We start from the raw sequence: 19097 nt of genomic DNA on the forward strand, positions 1-19097 counted from the left end.
AGGAGTAGAAGACTGGAAATAAGCAAACTGAGGGCAGAAATCAACAAAATAGAAACACAGAAAACAGTCCAAAGAATCAATGAAACAAAAAGTTGGTTCTTGGAGAAAATCAACAAGATCGACAAACTCCTATCCAATCTAATTAAACAACAGAGAGAGAACATGCAAATAAAAAAAGATCAGAAATGAAAAGGGGGACGTAACCACAGACACAGAGGAAATTCAGAGAATCATTAGATCTTACTACAAAAGCCTGTATGCAACAAAACTGGAAAATGCAAAAGAAATGGACAGTTTTTTAGATAAGTACCATATACCAAAGCTAAACCAAGACCAGGTGAATGATCTAAATAGACCAGTTAGTCGTGAAGAACTAGAAGCTGTTATCAAAAATCTCCCCTCCAAAAAAAGCCCTGGACGAGATGGTTTCAAAGCAGAATTCTATCAGAACTTTCAGGAAGAGCTAATACCTATACTCCTTAATGTATTTCACAATATAGAAACAGAAAAGTCATAGCCAAATTCCTTTTATGAAGCTACAGTTACCCTGATACAAAAACTACACAAAGACCCAACCAAGAAAGAGAATTACAGGCCTATCTCACTCATGAATATCGACGCAAAAATTCTCAATAAAATACTGGCAAACCGAATTCAAGAACACATCAGAAAAATTATCCATTATGATCAAGTAGGCTTCATCCCAGAGATGCAGGGCTGGTTCAACATACGCAAATCTATCAATGTAATCCACCATATAAATAGACTGAAAGAAAAAAACCATATGATCATTTCATTAGATGCGGAAAAAGCATTCGACAAAATTCAACACCCCTTTATGATAAAGGTCTTGGAGAGAATAGGGATACAAGGGTCATACCTAAATATAATAAAAGCTATCTACAGCAAACCGACAGCTAACATTAAATTAAATGGAGAAAAACTCAAAGCCATCCCACTAAAATCAGGAACAAGACAAGGATGTCCACTCTCTCCATACCTCTTCAATATAGTGCTTGAAGTTCTAGCAATAGCAATAAGACAACATAAGGGGATCAAGGGGATTCGTATTGGAAAGGAAGAAGTTAAGCTTTCGTTATTTGCAGATGACATGATAGTATACATAAGCGACCCCAAAAATTCTACCAAAGAACTCCTACAGCTGATAAACACCTTTAGTAGCGTGGCTGGATACAAGATCAACTCCAAAAAATCAGTTGCCTTCCTATACACTAAGGATAAGGAAACAGAGAGGGAAATCACAGAAGCATCACCTTTCACGATAGCCACAAAGAGCATAAAATATCTTGGGGTAACCCTGACCAAGGAAGTGAAAGATCTATTTGACAAGAACTTCAAGTCTTTGAAGAAAGAAATAGAGGAGGACACCAGAAAATGGAAGGACCTCCCTTGCTCTTGGATTGGGAGGATCAACATAGTAAAAATGGCAATTCTACCAAAAGCAATCTATAGATTCAATGCAATCCCCATCAAAATCCCATCAAAATTCTTCACAGATCTGGAGAAGACAATAATCAACTTTATATGGAAAAACAAAAAACCCAGGATAGCCAAAACAATCTTATACAATAAAGGAACGTCTGGAGGCATTACCATCCCTGACTTCAAACTCTATTACAGAGCTACAGTATTGAAAACAGCTTGGTATTGGCATAAAAACAGAGAAGTCGACCAATGGAATCGAATAGAAGACCCTGACTTTAACCCACAAACATATGAACACCTGATTTTCGATAAAGGAGCTAAAAGTATACAATGGAAAAAAGAGAGCATCTTCAACAAATTGTGCTGGCAAAACTGGATGTCAATCTGTAGAAGAATGAAAATAGACCCATATCTATCACCATGCACAAAACTCAAGTCCAAGTGGGTGAAAGACCTCAATATCAGTCCAAACACACTGAACCTGATTGAAGAGAAAGTGGGAAGTACTCTACAACACGTGGGCACAGGAGACCACTTCCTACGTATAACCCCAGCAGCACAGACAGTAAGGGCCTCATTGAATAAATGGGACCTCCTGAGACTGAGAAGCTTCTGTAAAGCAAAGGACACTGTTGCTAAGACAGAAAGGCAACCCACTGACTGGGAGAAGATCTTCACCAACCCCACAACTGACAAAGGTCTGATCTCCAAAATATATAAAGAACTCAAGAAACTAGACCGTAAAAGGCTAATCAACCCAATTATAAAATGGGGCACTGAGTTGAACAGAGATCTCTCAACAGAAGAAGTTCAAATGGCCAAAAGACACCTAAGGTCATGCTCAACTTCCTTAGCGATCAGGGAAATGCAAATCAAGACAACTTTAAGATACCATCTTACACCTGTCAGAATGGCGAAAATCAAAAACACCAATGATAGCCTTTGCTGGAGAGGTTGTGGAGAAAGGGGTACACTCATCCATTGCTGGTGGGAATGCAAACTTGTGCAACCACTCTGGAAAGCAGTGTGGAGGTTTCTCAGGAAATTTGGGATCAACCTACCCATGGACCCAGCAATACCACTCTTGGGAATATACCCAAGAGAGGCCTTATCACACAACAAAAGTATATGCTCTACTATGTTTATAGCAGCATTGTTTGTAATAGCCAGAACCTGGAAACAACCTAGATGCCCTTCAATTGAAGAATGGATGAAGAAAGTATGGAATATATACATATTAGAGTACTACTCAGCAGTAAAAAACAAGGACTTCTTGAAGTTTGCAGGCAAATGGATGGAAATAGAAAACACCATCCTGAGTGAGGTAAGCCAGACCCAAAAAGAGGAACATGGGATGTTCTCACTCATATTTGGTTTCTAGCCATAAATAAAGGACATTGAACCTATAATTCGGGTTCTTAGAGAAGCTAAATAAGAAGGAGAACCCAAAGAAAATCATATAGGCATCCTCCTGAATATTAAACTTCATCAGGCGATGAAAGGAGACAGAGACAGAGACCCACATTGGAGCACCGGACTGAAATCTCAAGGTCCAAATCAGGAGCAGAAGGAGAGAGAGCACAAGCAAGGAACTCAGGACCGCGAGGGGTGCACCCATACACTGAGACAATGGGGATGTTCTATCAGGAACTCACCAAGGCCAGCTGGCCTGGGTCTGAAAAAGCCTGGGTCAAAACTGGTCTCGCTGAACATAGCGGACAAGGAGGACTACTGAGACCTCAAGAACAATGGCAACGGGTTTTTGATTCTACTGGACCTATTGGTTTCGTGGGAGCCTAGGCAGTTTCGTGGATGCTCACCTTACTAGACCTGGATGGAGGTGGGTGGTCCTTGGACTTCCCACAGGGCAGAGAACCCTGATTGCTTTTTGGGCTGACGAGGGAGGGGGACTTGATTGGGGGAGGGGGAGGGGGAGGAAAAGGGGAAGTGGCGGTAGGGAAGAGACAGAAATCTTTAATAAATAAATAAATAATTGAAAGTAGGACGTGAAAATTAAGAGCCTAAAAGAAAAGTCTTCCAACCTCTGTACAGATAAAGAAACATCCTAGACAATGCCATAAGAAACCAGCATATGGCCATGAGGAGGGACAGTTTTCTTAAAACATGGAGGAAGAGAGATCAAAATCATTGCCTGATCTCATTGTTCTGCTCTCTGTACTATGTATCAAGTCCACTGAAGTCTTAAATATATTCTCCTTTTAAAGAATGGGATTCTATTCATAAGTTTCTTGACTGTCATCTGTTTATTGAGACATGTCCAAAGCAAGTCTGAATCTTGATTTCTAATACTCATCACTTTCATCAATGTTATGGATCCTAGAAACAGTACTCCAAAGCAAGCATGGACTTATCTATAGGACATTAATGAAATATGAATGCAGAAGTAGCTAGCCATGGCATCACCAATGTGATAGTTTATCCATTATAGCCATTGGTTGTTTCACAATGGAAATGCATTGAGAAAGTATTTAATCAGCAGAAGAAGCTAAAGAGAGCAATATTCCAGGGCTCTGAGTGACAAAACCAGTCATATAGGAATAAAGGATATTTTTAGGCTGTGCCTCCTTGGAGCATGTGGGCTGGTGAGTTTTGGTAAGTGATATCAGATCAAGCTTGGCCTCTGTCCCCTTATTTCTCTCTACTAGAAACAGGACCCAGGACTTCTCTGTTGACCACAGGTGGAACCCTCCTGTCTGGGCCTAGCATTTCTATTATTAAAGCTACTTAATACCTAATTACTGAATCAGCCACAAGGCCTTTGGAGGACTCCTTGCTAGAGAGCCAATCAGATTTGTCAGAAATTTCCAAAAAGCAGACAATGCTCTTTAGAGGTCTCGGAATAGCTATGTCAGTGGCCCTAATGGAGCATAATTTCCTGTAAAGGAAAACTAATGTCATATTTTCAGGTATTATGTAACCAAGTGTCCAGGGACAGAGGGAAGATGACTGCTAACGAGAAACAACCAGCGTGCAGTACCTCATGGAAGCAGAAAGCCGAGATGGGTTTCTTTTCTATGCTGTCAAAAGGGCCAACTGAAGAGAAGGGGTGTGGCTGAGGAAGAAAGCAGGGCTTCAGGATTGTGTGAGATAGAGACTCCATGCTACTGTGTACTGGCTGTGAAACCTTGGCTAAAGTCAGACATCTCTGGACATGGGCTTTCTGGTATCTGCAAGATAGAGATGCAAAAGAATCCCAGCTCATTTGGCTGTGAGGACAAAATATAAAAAAAAATGGAAAAAATGTACATTGCATAGTGCTTGTCAGCTAAAAATACACTCAATAAATAGTGATTGTTATTATTCCTTAGGGCAGGGCTAAACAAAACTCACTTCCCTCTGTTCAGTTTGGAAGGAAGACTGGGGATCAGAACAATGGTCACCCAAATTTTGGCTGACAACATCCCCTCACAGGACCATCTTAATCTGCTGCCCTCTGATTGCAGTACCTGAAGTCTAGTCCTATAGCACTGGAATGACAGAACTCAAGGCTCCTACCTGGATGGTACACATTAATGATCCCTTCAGCCAGCACTACAAGCAGCATCTTTAAGTCACTTTCATTACTATCATCAAAAGACAGTTTTGTTCAGTGAGTTAAGCACTAGGCATAGAAGCAGAGGGACTTGACTGTGTATTCTTCCAAAATACACATAAAACAAGACAGTATAGTATACGTATGGAATCCTAGGGTTCCTACAGTGAAGCCATCTGGTGAAGCCTGTGGGTCAACTAGCAAGATGGAAGGTAAAGTCCAACACCAAAGTTTTCTTCTGACCACCATACAAGTTCTATACATCCTCTCTCTGACCCTCTGTCTCAGTCTCTTTGTCTCTGTCTTTCTCTCATTTATTTGTTCTATCTCTTTCTCTAAAATATAAATATGCACTAATTCCAAATCATGAGGCTGATTGTTTGGATTCTCTGTTCAGAAAGTGTGAGATTTTGTCAGAATCTAAAAATTTCAAATCCAGTCTTGCTTTCAAGGCCTTGCACGATCTGCCCCCTCTCCAACTTCAGTTCCCATCATGTCATGTGGCCTCATCTTCCCACACAACACCACCTTGCAGCTTTGTTGATAAGCCATACTTCCATCTTCTGCACACACAGCCAACCTAATGAATCATGGCACTTTCTCCTAGCAAGCCAGATGCAAGACATCAAACTCTGTCTCAACACAGTGCTCTAGGCAGCCACAACCAACTGGTCAGATTGGACCAAAACATTGAGTGTATTCACTGTCCTTGGCTAGGATAGCCTGAATCTTGGCCAATTTGGTCTAGCAACTCCCCAAAACCAACTTAGCTAAGAAAGATAAGTAAATCACATGCCTTGGGACCTACTGAGAAACAAGCCTGTTTTCTTAACATGGCTTCCTCTCATACTTATCCATCCTAGACTCTAGAATCCCAAGATATTCCTGTTATGACATGATCTCACTCTCAGGCAATAAGTCCCATAGACTAAGGGACATAGATTTGCTACAATTTTTATAGTCATAAGATGGACCCTGGTAGATTTCATGACTATTAATATCTCTCTTTACAGAGTCCAATATATTGTTTGTCTTTTCATTCTATGAGGTACCAAGGAAGGTACTTCCACCATCAGGAAAAAATTTATGTCCTAAACATATATGCTGTCAACTCAGCATCTATTCACCATTTCATTTCCCTTCACCCCAGGATCAAACCCTTATAAACCAGATACTTTCCTGACACCTCCAAATATAGCATCAGAAAATTCCTCTAGCCTTACCAAGATCCCCCAACTCAACTGAAAAGTTGAGAATGTAGTTTAGGTGAACTGCTACTATAAACCTGCCTACTCAGGAACTTTCTAAAAGTCTCAGAGTAGAGTTTACTCTGGCGAAACTACATTATAACTCTGTGTCAAGCATGTCCAGTGTCTGGAAAGTCTTATAAGACTCAAGTTTTGCTTTAAACATATCTGGACTCATCTTCCAAAAACTCTGCTTCTGATCTGATGTGGAGACTGCTTCTGTCAAAAGCTCCCTGGTGGATCCTACTATGTAGGTTGGTTTGAGATGCTACATTTGTAAAGGAGGGGAGATTCCCAAAGGGAGTATCCTCTGGATAGTAGACTCAGAAAGTCTCCTGCTGGAATTGTTGGAGGAAGGCCATCTGTTGGTTTCCAGCTGCTCAGCCCAAAAATAATCACATAGAAACTATATTACTTAAATCACTGCTTGGCCCATTAGCTCTAGCTTCTTATTGGCTAACTCTTACATATTAATTTAACCCATTTCCATTAATCTTTGTATCGCCATGTGGCAGTGGTTTACTGGGTAAAGTTCTGGTGTCTGTCTCTGATATGGCTACGTGGCTTCTTTTCTACTCCACCAGCTTTCTCCCAGCATTCAGTTCAGTTTTCCTCACCCATCTCTATTCCCTGCACAGGCCCAAACAGTTTCTGTATTAAGCAATGGTATTTACATTATACAGAGGAGAATCTCACATCACTTCCCCTTTTCTTTTTAAATAAAAAGGAAGGCTTTATCTTTAACATAGTAAAATTACATATAACAAAACAGATATCAAGCCAGAATCATAGTTACAATATTTATATCTACTTTATCTTTTATCACAACTGTAGAAAACTATAATTATAACTTTTTCAAGCCCATCAAAGACTCCAGATGGATATAATATTACCTACGTAAATAGGAAGTGCATTGTAAGTAACTTCTAAAACTCTAGAATTGACAGGGACATCGCGCTTCCTGGATAGTCACCCAAAGTTCTTTATTTTTTTTTTTCGAGACAGGGTTTCTCTGTGGTTTTGGAGCCTGTCCTGGAACTAGCTCTTGTAGACCAGGCTGGTCTCGAACTCACAGAGATCCGCCTGCCTCTGCCTCCTAAGTGCTAGGATTAAAGGCGTGCGCCACCACCGCCCAGCTAGTTCTTATGTATCTTATGTATCCTATGTATCGTTGAGGAACCCATCTTCAGCCGACAGGCCCATAGTATCCAACAGACTTTTCCATGAGGCAGGAAAATTGAAAGACTGTTTTGCCTTTATTGGTAGTTTGTCAGTCACTTTCTCTGTGTCCTGAAGAATGTTTGGTAGACTCTTTCATTAAACAGGAACTGTGAAGGACCATGTCACCTTTATGCAAGTTTAACAGTCATTTCTCTGTGGGTCTTGCATGTCCAGTTCATACAGCATACCATCAAGTAGTCCAGGCAAGAGCAACTTCATGCCAAATGGCTAGCAAACTCCATAAGGAGACTCTTCAATTCCCATCTTCCTCTTGAAGAAATTGGTGCTGCCAGGAGCAGATGTGTCTCACTGTCATGAAAAGTCATAAATTTTTAAAATATTTTAAATGCCATATTCTGAAGGTCTCTGAAAGATTTGAAATATATCTCTATATATCTAAAACAAACTAGCTAACATGACTACAAGCTTGAATATTAAGATGATTATTTATTAACCTATATTTCTTGATTATAATTTACATTTTAAAATGAGCTATACAAACACAAAACCTTAATCAAGATCAAATACACACGCACACACACACACATATATATATATGTACACAGTATAACAAATTTGACCTTAAATTTATATCAATAAACCAAGATCCATACCACAAATCTCTATAGCATATCTCCCTTTAAATGTAAAGAAACATTTACAAACAATATTTGGGAATATGGGCATAGTTCTCTCCAACTGCTTCCTAATTTTTGGGGACAAAGTAATTTGGGCGGGTATTCATGTCAACCATTCATCGGGTCATGGTCCATTAAACCATATTAGTCTGAAAGCAATTTACAGGTTCTCATCCTCTGTGGAAACAAAAGAAGAACCTCTTCTCCAAAAGCAACATATCCTTAGATTCAAATTTTAAAGTCAAGATACCTTTATGTTGGTTTTGCTTAGCAGCTTGTACAATGAAATGTCTTTCTGTACTTAGCTCCTTCACAGTCAAAAAATTCAAAGAAGACACAATAATAAGCATAAATAAGACTTTCTGTGTATTCTCCATCTTCTTTACATGGCTTATTTGTTTTTACTCCTTTTAATCTATGACTGTCTGTACTCTGTCTCTTTAAAGACGTTGTTTTAATTTTTTTAACCATTTACATCCTTTTATGACTCTCTATACTCTTTATCTTCTCTCTCCCAAGCTTACATACACTTTTTTTTTTTTTTTTTTTTTTTTTTGGTCTTTCAAGACAGGGTTTCTCTGTAGCTTTAGAGTTTGTCCTTGAACTAGCTTTTGTAGACCAGGCTACCTTCGAACTCATAGAAATCTGCCTGCCTCTGTCTCCTGAGTGCTGGGAATAAAGACATGCACCACCACCGCCCAGCCTTACCTATAGTTTTTAAACACAGTATGACCCACTTAAAGGTATATTATGTCTGAATCTGTCCTTGTGGCTAATCTGTAAACCTTTTCTGAGCAGAATTGCTTCTTAAAATGTTAAGTCCTTCTTATAAACTTAAGTGGCACCATTGCTAGGGGAAATATGATACTTCCTGCTTGCCCTGTACAGTCCAACATGGTAGAAGTTTGCTTACTACCTCTGCAAGCGGTGCACATTGCCCCAGTTCCAAGTATGCACCTGGTCTATGTCAAGACATAAGCAGTTGTAGAACTCTGATTACAAACACCATTTAAATCCTCGAGCTCCTGAAAGAGCCAGAGTTGCGCTGACAACAGGGCCCAGAAAGCCGACATTTCAAAGCTTTTTTCCTGCTACTGCTGAATCAGGAAAATCTTTCTTAAAAGAGCTGTGGCACACAGCCAGCAAACAGCAAGAAGCTGCATTAAACTCTGTATTTTTGTGTCTAGAATTCCTTTTTAAGCTCTCTCCGGTTTTTAAGTGGATTTTAGTTGGCCATGTGGGAGCCAATTTGTTGGAGGAAGGTCGCTTGTTGGTACCTGGCTAGCTCAGTAGGTGGAGCATGAGACACTTAATCTCAGGGTTGTAGGCTTGAGCCCCACTTGGGTGCAACATTATAACTCTGTGAGAAGCATGTCCAGTGTCTGGAAAGTTTTATAAGACTTTGGCTTTGTTTTAAACATATCTGGGCTCATCTTCCAGAAACCCTACTTCTGATCTGATGTGGAGCCTGTGTATCAGCTTCTGTCAAAAGCTCATTGGTGGATCCTCGTATGTAGGCTGGTTTGAGATGATACAGTTGTAAAGAAGGGGAGATTCCCAAAGGGAGGATCCTCTGGATAGTAGACTCAGAAAGTCTTCCTGCTGAAATAGTGTGGGAAAAATCAAGCTGCTGCCCTGAAACAAACTAAAGGTGATTTGGTTTATCCTCAAAAGTCCCTGATACCTAAGTTGCATTCTATCCATCCATCCATAAACACTGAAATTATGTTCTATATCTGGCATGGTAGTAGGATACAATATTCTATGTGGTAGGTATAACCCCTGCTTTTGAATGAAGGTCACAAGTATGAATCTATTCAAAGTAATTTCTATACTTCAGCTGAGGAATTTAGAAAATTTCCATACACTGTGTTGCTCCAAACACAATGATTGACCAATGACAATTGTTTTTATTTTCTCTACATTTTTAGTTGAGAAACTATAGTATTATAATGTGCTTAAGGTAATAATATTATGTTTAATATTCTAGCCACTATTTTTCAAGATAACTTTTATTATAACTTATTTATAAGTAAGAAAATAATTTGTTGAAAGAGAAGAGTCATTGTCACAACATCATATAACTCTTAGGGAGTTGAATTCCCAGATTCCTGCTCATTTTTTCATAGCCTCTCAAACCCAAAATAATCACAGAGAAACTATATTAATTGCAACACTGCTTGGCCAATGACTCTAGCATATTACTAGCTAGCTCTTACATATTGAATTAACCCATTTCTATTATTTCCCATCTTACCATGAGGTTCGTAGTTTACCAGTAAGATTCCAGGGTATCTCTCTCCTTCAGTGGCTACATGGCATCTCTCTGACTATGCCTTATTTCTCCCAGTATTCAGTTTAGTTTTTCCCACCTAGCTATATTTTGCCCTGCCATAGGCCAAAGTAGCTTTATTCATTAACTAATAAAAGCAACACATATACAGAAGGACTTCCCACATAATTTCCCCTTTACTGTCTAAATACAAAAAAAGGTTTTGACTTTAACATAGCAAAATTACATACAATAAAACAGTTATCAAGCAAGAATTATAGTTACAAAATGTAATCCATTTACATATGGCAAACTAAGAAAAATACTCTATCATCTATCCTATCTTTGGGAGTCTAAACTTTTATATCTAATCTAGCTTTTATAATTATCATTCTTCAACTACATCAAAGACTGCAGAAGGATATAGTATTACCTAAGTAAACAGGAAATACATTGTAAGCAATTTTCAAGACTCTAGAACTGACAGAGACATCCGCTGCCTAGACAGTCACCCAAAGTTCTTCTGTAACAGTAGAGCATCTATCTTCAGACTACAGACCCATAGTATCTGGCAGACTTTCCCATGAAGCAGGAAATTTGAAGATGTTTTGACTTGTAATGGCAAAGTTTATCAGATTCTTTCTTCTGTGTTCTGCAAGATGTTTGGCAATTGCTTCATGAAGAAGGAACCCCAGAGGACTGTCTCACCTTCCTTAGACAGCTCAGCATTAATTTTTTGTGGATCCAGCATGTCCATGGAGCATAACATCAAGCAGTCCAGGCAAGAGCAGTTTCTTGCCCAAATGGCTAACAAACACCTCAATGCTCATCATTCTCTTGAAGTAGATTGGTGCTGTTAGGAGCAGATGTCTACCATTTTCATGAAAAGTCCTAAGTTGATAAAACATTTTAAATGTCATATTCTGTAAGTCTTTGAAGGGTTTGAAGTATACCTATCCATCTAAAATATATCTCTGTACATCTAGAAAACCTAACTAACATGACTACAACCTTGGCTACTATAGATGACTATCTATTAGCCTGTATTTGTTATTATACATTACATTTTCAAATGAACTGCACAAATGTAATACCATCATCAAGAGCAGAAATATACATATAATATGATTGACCTGAAAAGAACTAATACCATTATTCCTCAAATTGTTTCACACAATATAAAGAGAAGGAACATTGCAAAATCACTTTTACGAGGCTACAATTATCCTGATACCCAAACCACATAAAGAAATTACTAAGAAACAGAATTGCAGACCAAACTCACTCATGAACATTGATGCAAAAATACTAAATAAAATTCTAGCAAATTGAATCCATGAACACATGAGAACCATCATTCATCATGATCAAGTCAACTTCATCTGGGAGATACAGAAATAGTTCAAAACATTAAAAAAATCTGCCAACATAATCCACCATATAAACAAACTAAAAAATAAAAACTACATGAGTATCTCATTAGATGCTGAAAAAGCTTTTGACAAAATACAACATCCCTTAATGATAAAGGTATTGGACAGAGCAGGGATACAAGGAACATACCTAAACATAATAAAGGCAACATACAGCAAGCCAATTGCCAACATCAAATTAAATGGAGAGAAACTCACAATGATCCCACTGAAATTAGGGACAAGAGAAGGTTGTCCAGTCTTTCTATATCTATTTAATATACATCTTGAGTATTAGCTAGAGCAATAAGACAACAAAAGGAGTTCAAGGGGATACAAATAGGAAAGAAGAAGTCAAACTCACTATTTGCTGATGATATGATAGTTTACATAAGTGACCCCAAAAATTCTACCAAGGAATTTCTATAACTCATAAACACTTTCAGTAATCTAGCAGAATCAACTCAAAAAAATCAACTAAAAACATTCAGTAGCCCTCCTTTACACAGATAATAAATGGACTTAGAAAGAAATCAGAGAAAAATCACTCTTCACAATAGCCACAAATAGCATAAAATATTTCAGAGTAACTCTAACCAAACAAGTGGAAGACTTGAATGAAAAGAACTTTAAATCTTTGAAGAAAGAAATTGAAGAAGACACCAGAAAATGAAAAGATCACCCATGCTCTTGGGTAGGTAGAAGTAACAAAGTAAAAATGTCAATCTTACCAAAAGCAATCTACAGATTCAATGCAATGCCCAGCAAAATTCTTCATAGACCTCCAAAGAATAGTACTCAACTTCAAATGGAAAAGCAAAAACCCAAAATAGCTAAAACAATCTTGTACAATAAAAGAACTTCTGGAGGCATCACAGTCCCTGACTTCAAACTATACTACAGAAATAAAATGCTGAAAACAGACAGGAGAACCAATGCAACAGAATTGAAGCCTGGATATCCACAAACCTTTGAACACCTGGTTTTTGACAAAGAAGGAAAACATATAAAATGGAAAAAAAGAAAGCATCTTTAAGAAATGGTGCTGGCAAAACTGGATATCAAAATGTAGAAGAATGAAAATAGATTCATATCTATCACAATGCATAAAACTCAAGTCCAAATGGATCAAAGACGTCAACATAAAGCCAGCCACACTGAACCTCATAGAAGAGAACGCCAGAAGTACACTTGAACACAGGAGACCACTTGCTAAATATGACCCCATAAGCACAGACACTGAGAGAAACAATTAATCCATGGGACCTCCTGAAACTGAGAAGCTTCTGTAAAGCAAAGGACACAGTCAACAAGACAAAATGAGAGTCTCCAGAATGGGAAAAATCTTCAGCAACCACATATCAGACAGAGGTCTGATCTCCAAAATACACAGAAAACCCAAGAAATTGGTCATCAAAAGAACAAATAATACAATAAAAAATGAAGTACAGACCTAAACAGAGAACTTTCAACAGAAGAATCTATAATGGCTGAAAGACACTTAAGAAAATTCTCAATATCTTTAGTCATCAGAGAAATGCAAATCAAAACAACTCTGAGATTCCATCTTACACCTGTAAGAATGGCCAAGATCAAAAACACGGATGACAACTTGTGCTGGAAAGGTTGTGGGGTAAAGGGAACACTCCTGCATTGCTGGTGGGAGTGCAAGCTGGTACATCCTCTTTGGATAGCAGTATGGTGATTTCTCAGAAAATTAGGAAACAACCTTTCTCAAGACCCAGCAATACTACTATTGGGTATATATCCAAAGGATGCTCAATCATGCCACAAGGACATGTGCTCAATATGTTTAGCAGCACTGTTTGTCATAGCTACCCGACAGTCATCTTAATGAGCATATTCCCCTTTTATATTGAACTACTAAAAAGTGTTAGTGCTGATTGAGATAGAAAAGGAAGGGATTGGTGGGTGGGGTGGGATTGGGAGATTGGGACTGGGAGGGGAGGATGGAGGAAGACTTCAGCTATGATATAAAATAAATAGATGAACAATTAAAAAACGATTGAGACCTTAAATTTGTATCAATAAACCAAGATCCATCCCAATGCAAATTTATCTCCATATCACATCACCCTTTAAATGTAAACAAACAAATATAAACAATATTTGGGAATTTGGGCATAGCTCTCCCCCAACTACTTTCTGCTTTTTTGTTTCTGAAAAATTTTTGGGTGTTCATGGTGACCTTTTGGGGAGCTTGGTCCATCAAACCACATTAGCCTGGAATAAGTCTGTAGGTTTTTATCTTCTATGGAAACAAAAGTAAAACCTCTTTTACAAAGCAACATATCCCTAGGCCCAAATTTTGAAGTCAAGAATCCATATATGTTGATTTAGCTTAGCAGCCCCAGAATCAAATATCTCTCTATAATGAAAAAAATTCAAAGAACACACAATAATATACATATTCCAAACTCTCTGTGTTTATTTTTCTTACTCTATTATTTTTTTAAAGTTTAGTATGTATTTTATTATCATTACTCTTTTAATCTATGACTGTCTGTACTCTTTTATATTTTAACTGTCTATATAGTTTTTCCTCTCTTTCAAGCTTGTGGACATTTTTAAACACACTGTTTTATTTAGAGATCTTTTGTGTCTGAATCTATCTTATGTGTCTCTGTAATAATTTTCTGTCCAGGAGTATTTCTTAAAATTCTAAGCAGCATGGCTAGAACTAAGTTTGCTTTGACTTTTGGCTCCACTCAGTCCAAAATGGTAGAGGTTCATGATGCCAGCACACAAAGCAGGTCTATGTTGCCATTTAGTAAGTTGTAGCACTCTGCTCATGAGCCCCATTTAAGTGCTAGCCCTCCTGAAAAAGTCAGAACTGTTTGTGCAAGTAGCACAAAACAGGAAGCCTTCTGAAAAGAACCACACAGGTTTTTATCTGCTACCTCTGAGTCAGGAAGGCTTCTCTTCAAGGAGCTATGGTGCTCCTGTTCACCACCAGCCAGCAGGTACAACTACATCTACATAAAACCTAAGAGAGCTTGGGAAGTAATTCTATATATAAAAGAACAGAGTTAAGCATTGCTTCTTGGTAGCAACATTTTCTTGGAAGGGCTCTGTTTGCTAGAGGCAAGCGCATCTCATTAGAGGATTTCTGACTCAGTTTTAGCTGCAAAAGTCCTTGCAGCTCTTTTAAGAGGCCCCAACGCAAACACTTAAATGGTGTTTATGAATCTCTGACAGCATGCTTGTTGGTGGTGGCAGGAACCTTGAAACTCCATATAGTTGTGGTGATAAAAATGGCTCCTGCCAGTACATCCACCATGAAGTTAAACTCTTAGAAAACTAAGGAATAGGGTAGAACCAACCATCAAAGCCATGTCTTTAATCCTAACCATATCCCTTAACAAGTGACTCAAGTGATCAGAAAAAAAAAGGTATATAGTAAAAATAGATTCAGTACCAAGCCACATGGGTAGCATAGACAAGAATTATGGGTTATTTTAAAATGTAAGAGTTAGTTAATAAGAAGCCTGAGCTAATAGGCAACTAGTGTATAATTAATGTAGACCTTTGTGTGTTTCTTTGGGACAGAATGGTTGCAGGACTGGACATGACAGAAACCTCTGTCAACAGATGCCACATCATCTAAATTAGTATATAATGTTGATATAGTATATATAATGTTAGAATATAATGTCCCTATTGTATTTACTTACTGATCCAATGGAATATTACCAATATTTATTGAGGTTCTTGTTAGAAGTGACACTATATGAATACTCAGAAGAATACTGGTATGGGATTATCACCTCCAGCATTTCAAAGGGGTCATTAAGATGCTATAAAGAGCCACTTTGGGATGATTTGTAGCTATGGGGGACACTTACATAATCACCCTACCATTATAACAGTAAAGTAAATATTAGAAATATGTGTTGCAATAAAATTCTATCTATAAAAAATGGCAGTGTCGTGGACTTGTCCTTTGAAGCTTAGTTTGCTATCTTCGTTCAGTGAAAGAAAAAAAAAACAGAATTAAGAAGAGATGAAGACTTGTCCAAGGCCATTCACCTGTTAAGCAATGCACCACCCTTCAGTCCTCATTTGTAAGACTTCTCTGCTACTCTCTACTTCTCCATTTGGACAGAGCATCATAGCAGTAGAACCATGTAACAATGGAGCTTCTTTGCTGTGGACAGGAAGCAGAAAGAGACAAAAAGAGCCAGGAACATGATAACCACAAAGTCCTGCCTTGCCTCGGCTTCATCCTCCCATGATTATTGCTATGATGCTCTGTCTCCTCAAGAAACTCATTTTTTCATTATTTTATCTGTCCCACTACTCTATGCTTTGTTTGTTCTAATCAAGGCAAGCTTATTTTAAACAAAAGGTCATTGTTTTTTACAATTAAATCTCAAGAACATAAGAACAAACCAACTTATTTTTTTTCTTAATGAGTTGATAATGATTGTGAACTATTTAATATGCTAAGTTCCAGTCTTGACCATCAACTTCTCTCTAAGCTCTTTGTCCTACACTCAAAAAGGATGCCTTTGTTACAGTTTACACAGGAAATGTAACCAAAAAGCATACATGTTCAAACATGCTCACCAATTGATAGCACTATCTTGGGGAAGCTGTGGAACTTTAGGAGGTAGGGTATGACTAGGACAAGTAGGTCATGGGCACAGTATTTCTGGGTCCAGTCTCAGGGGTTATCACATCCCTGGTCTTTCCTTTCTCTTGTCCCAATTCACACCCACAGTGAAATGAAAAAAGCTTCATTGTCCCATCATCTTATTCTGTCCAAAAGTTCGGAAACATGAAACCATAATGGTGAGCTCTCTGAAACACTAAGGGAAAATAAATCACTCCTATCCTGTTTATGTCAAGCATTCTGACTGTAGTGATGCAAAATTAATTAGTAGATTTTACTTGTTCACTTATTATGCCTTTTTAATTTAAAAGCATTTGCATTACTCTTTCTAATACATTCTTTGAGAACACATGTACATAGTGAAATATGATCATACCTACCTCCTCTTCGATTTTCCTAAAATTCCCCCTATATATCCCCTTTTAAATACTTTATCATTGTCTCTTCCTTTACCCTCTCTCATGCCCCTCTGCCTTCTTTTCAACCCTGCTAAGTCCAGTTAGTGCTGTTCATATGTCTAGGTGTGAAGCCATCTGCAGGAGTATAGACAACTTAGTAGTATCCACAGCCCGAAGAAGAATGAGTCTCCTTCCCCCTGGCAACTATCAATTGTGAATAGCTACACAGTCAGCAGTTGGGCCTAACAAACTCCTCCTTTGTCATCTATTCTTTCTTTCTTTGGTATGAAATTTTGGTTTTAGTATTATATGAGCCCCCTTTGTCCATCTGACCTTTTTGCCAGTATTTGCATTTGCTTATCATTTTGTATCTCTATATTTACTCCTAAAGTCCTCCAGGGCCTGAAAACTCTAAAGGCAATTAACTAATCCATCTACTTCCCGCATACAAAACTAACTTCATTCATTCATTTATGCATTCATTCATCCACTAATTATGAATTAGTCATAGGCAAACAGAGGTGATAGAATGTTGTTCAGGACTAGCATGGTTTCGTGTACTAAGAGGCCGCTTGTTTGTTCCCAGCTGCTCAGCCTAGAAATAACCATACAGAAACTGCACTAATTAAATCACTAGCTATTATTGGCCTATTAGCTCTAGCTTCTTATAGGATAGCTCTTATATCTTAACACATTCCCATTAATCTGTGTTTTGGCACATGACTGTGACTTATCGGGTAACGTTCCATCCCTGGCATCTGTCTCTGGCAGGGCTACATTGCCTCTCCCTGACTCTGTCTTCATTCTCGTAGCATTCAGTTTAGTTTTCCCTGCCTAGTTCTGTTTTGTATTGCTAAAGGCCAAAGCAGTTTCTTTATTCATTAACCAATAAAAGCAACACATAGACAGAAAGACATCCCACACCACTCTCAGTTCTCATGGGGCATACCATGTAGTGGAAGGGGTCAACATTAGGAAAATAATAAAAAAAATACACCTCCAATAAAAGATGCCTGACTAATTTTATTGGTTTGAGAGTCAATAATCAGGGTCTAAAGCAGTATGACATATAAGACATACTCAATTAATGCAAATGAGAAGTTGGACATGGAATCTATAGAGGAAGAATGCTTTTCACCCCAAACCAGCTCCTCCCTGTTACAAGACTCCATGTAGGAAAATCATTTATACCTCACTTTAGAAGATCAATTAACTACCTCTGGCTTAGAGATGTTTCCTTGTACTTTACCATGTAACAGCTTCTAGCTGGGAGAGCTATCATCTAGGGCATCCTCTTCACATTACCAATGGACAACTTAGTGCCTGGAGAAGATAAGAGGTTTGACCTGATTCATACGTCTGCAGAGGCAGAGCTGGGGCTCTGGTCAGTCTCTTGACTCCTTTTCCAAGTGCTGAAGTTAAGATCCACCTTTCTGAACCTTCTAAAGACAAGATACATGTCTTTGTTGTAGACTGACTAATGTTTGCAGGAGTAGTACCAGTAAGTAATACTTTTGTTAATGTCTGTCTATAGTTCAGGTACAGGTAAGCATTTAATAATCATTAGCTCTTTTAGTGGACTTCCAGTAGTCCAGAGGCATATGATTCCATATAGGTCCCTTTTTCCTCCCTGTATCATCTCAGCTGACTGACACCTCTGTTCAGCTGTGGACCTCAGACCAGAAAACAGAAGGAAATCTGCACAGCCAGTCTGAATTCTCTCTCTGTACCACAGCAGGCAGAACACAATTGGCCATTTGTACAGCGTCAGCCTGTGAACCCCACTGCATACTAATCAGGCCCTAAAAATAGATGCATCAGGGGCAAAAACATTTACTGGCAACACTATCTGGCTTCAATCTTTCACCTTCACTGGGTAATGAGATGAACTAGAACATTAAAACCAACAAACAGCCTTTGGTGTTTACAGCAAATGTTTGCAAGAGCGTGGGAGCCAGAGGTACACTGGGGAACATCTGGAATTCTGGAAACTGTGTGATTACACAGATGTGTTAGATGCATCAGGCTGTAAAAATATCCTGTGATGTATGTCAAGAAGAAAAATAACCTCACAAAATGGATTTTTGCACAAGTTATCAATCATTGAAAAGACACTAAAAGAGAATAGACATGACTTGAGGCTCAGCAGATACCCGCAAAGCCAGGGAGTAAACTCTGTTGACAAAAGGCAAGATTAGAATGGACCTAACAAGTCCAGAATGCTATATTTCTATATCTTCACCTCTCATAACCCTCTTTTTACAAGCACCCTTT

Source organism: Alexandromys fortis, unplaced genomic scaffold (assembly GCF_014885135.2).
Source record: "Alexandromys fortis isolate MF-2015 unplaced genomic scaffold, M_Fortis_MF-2015_v1.1 scaffold_29, whole genome shotgun sequence".
Taxonomy (NCBI): Eukaryota; Metazoa; Chordata; class Mammalia; order Rodentia; family Cricetidae; genus Alexandromys; species Alexandromys fortis.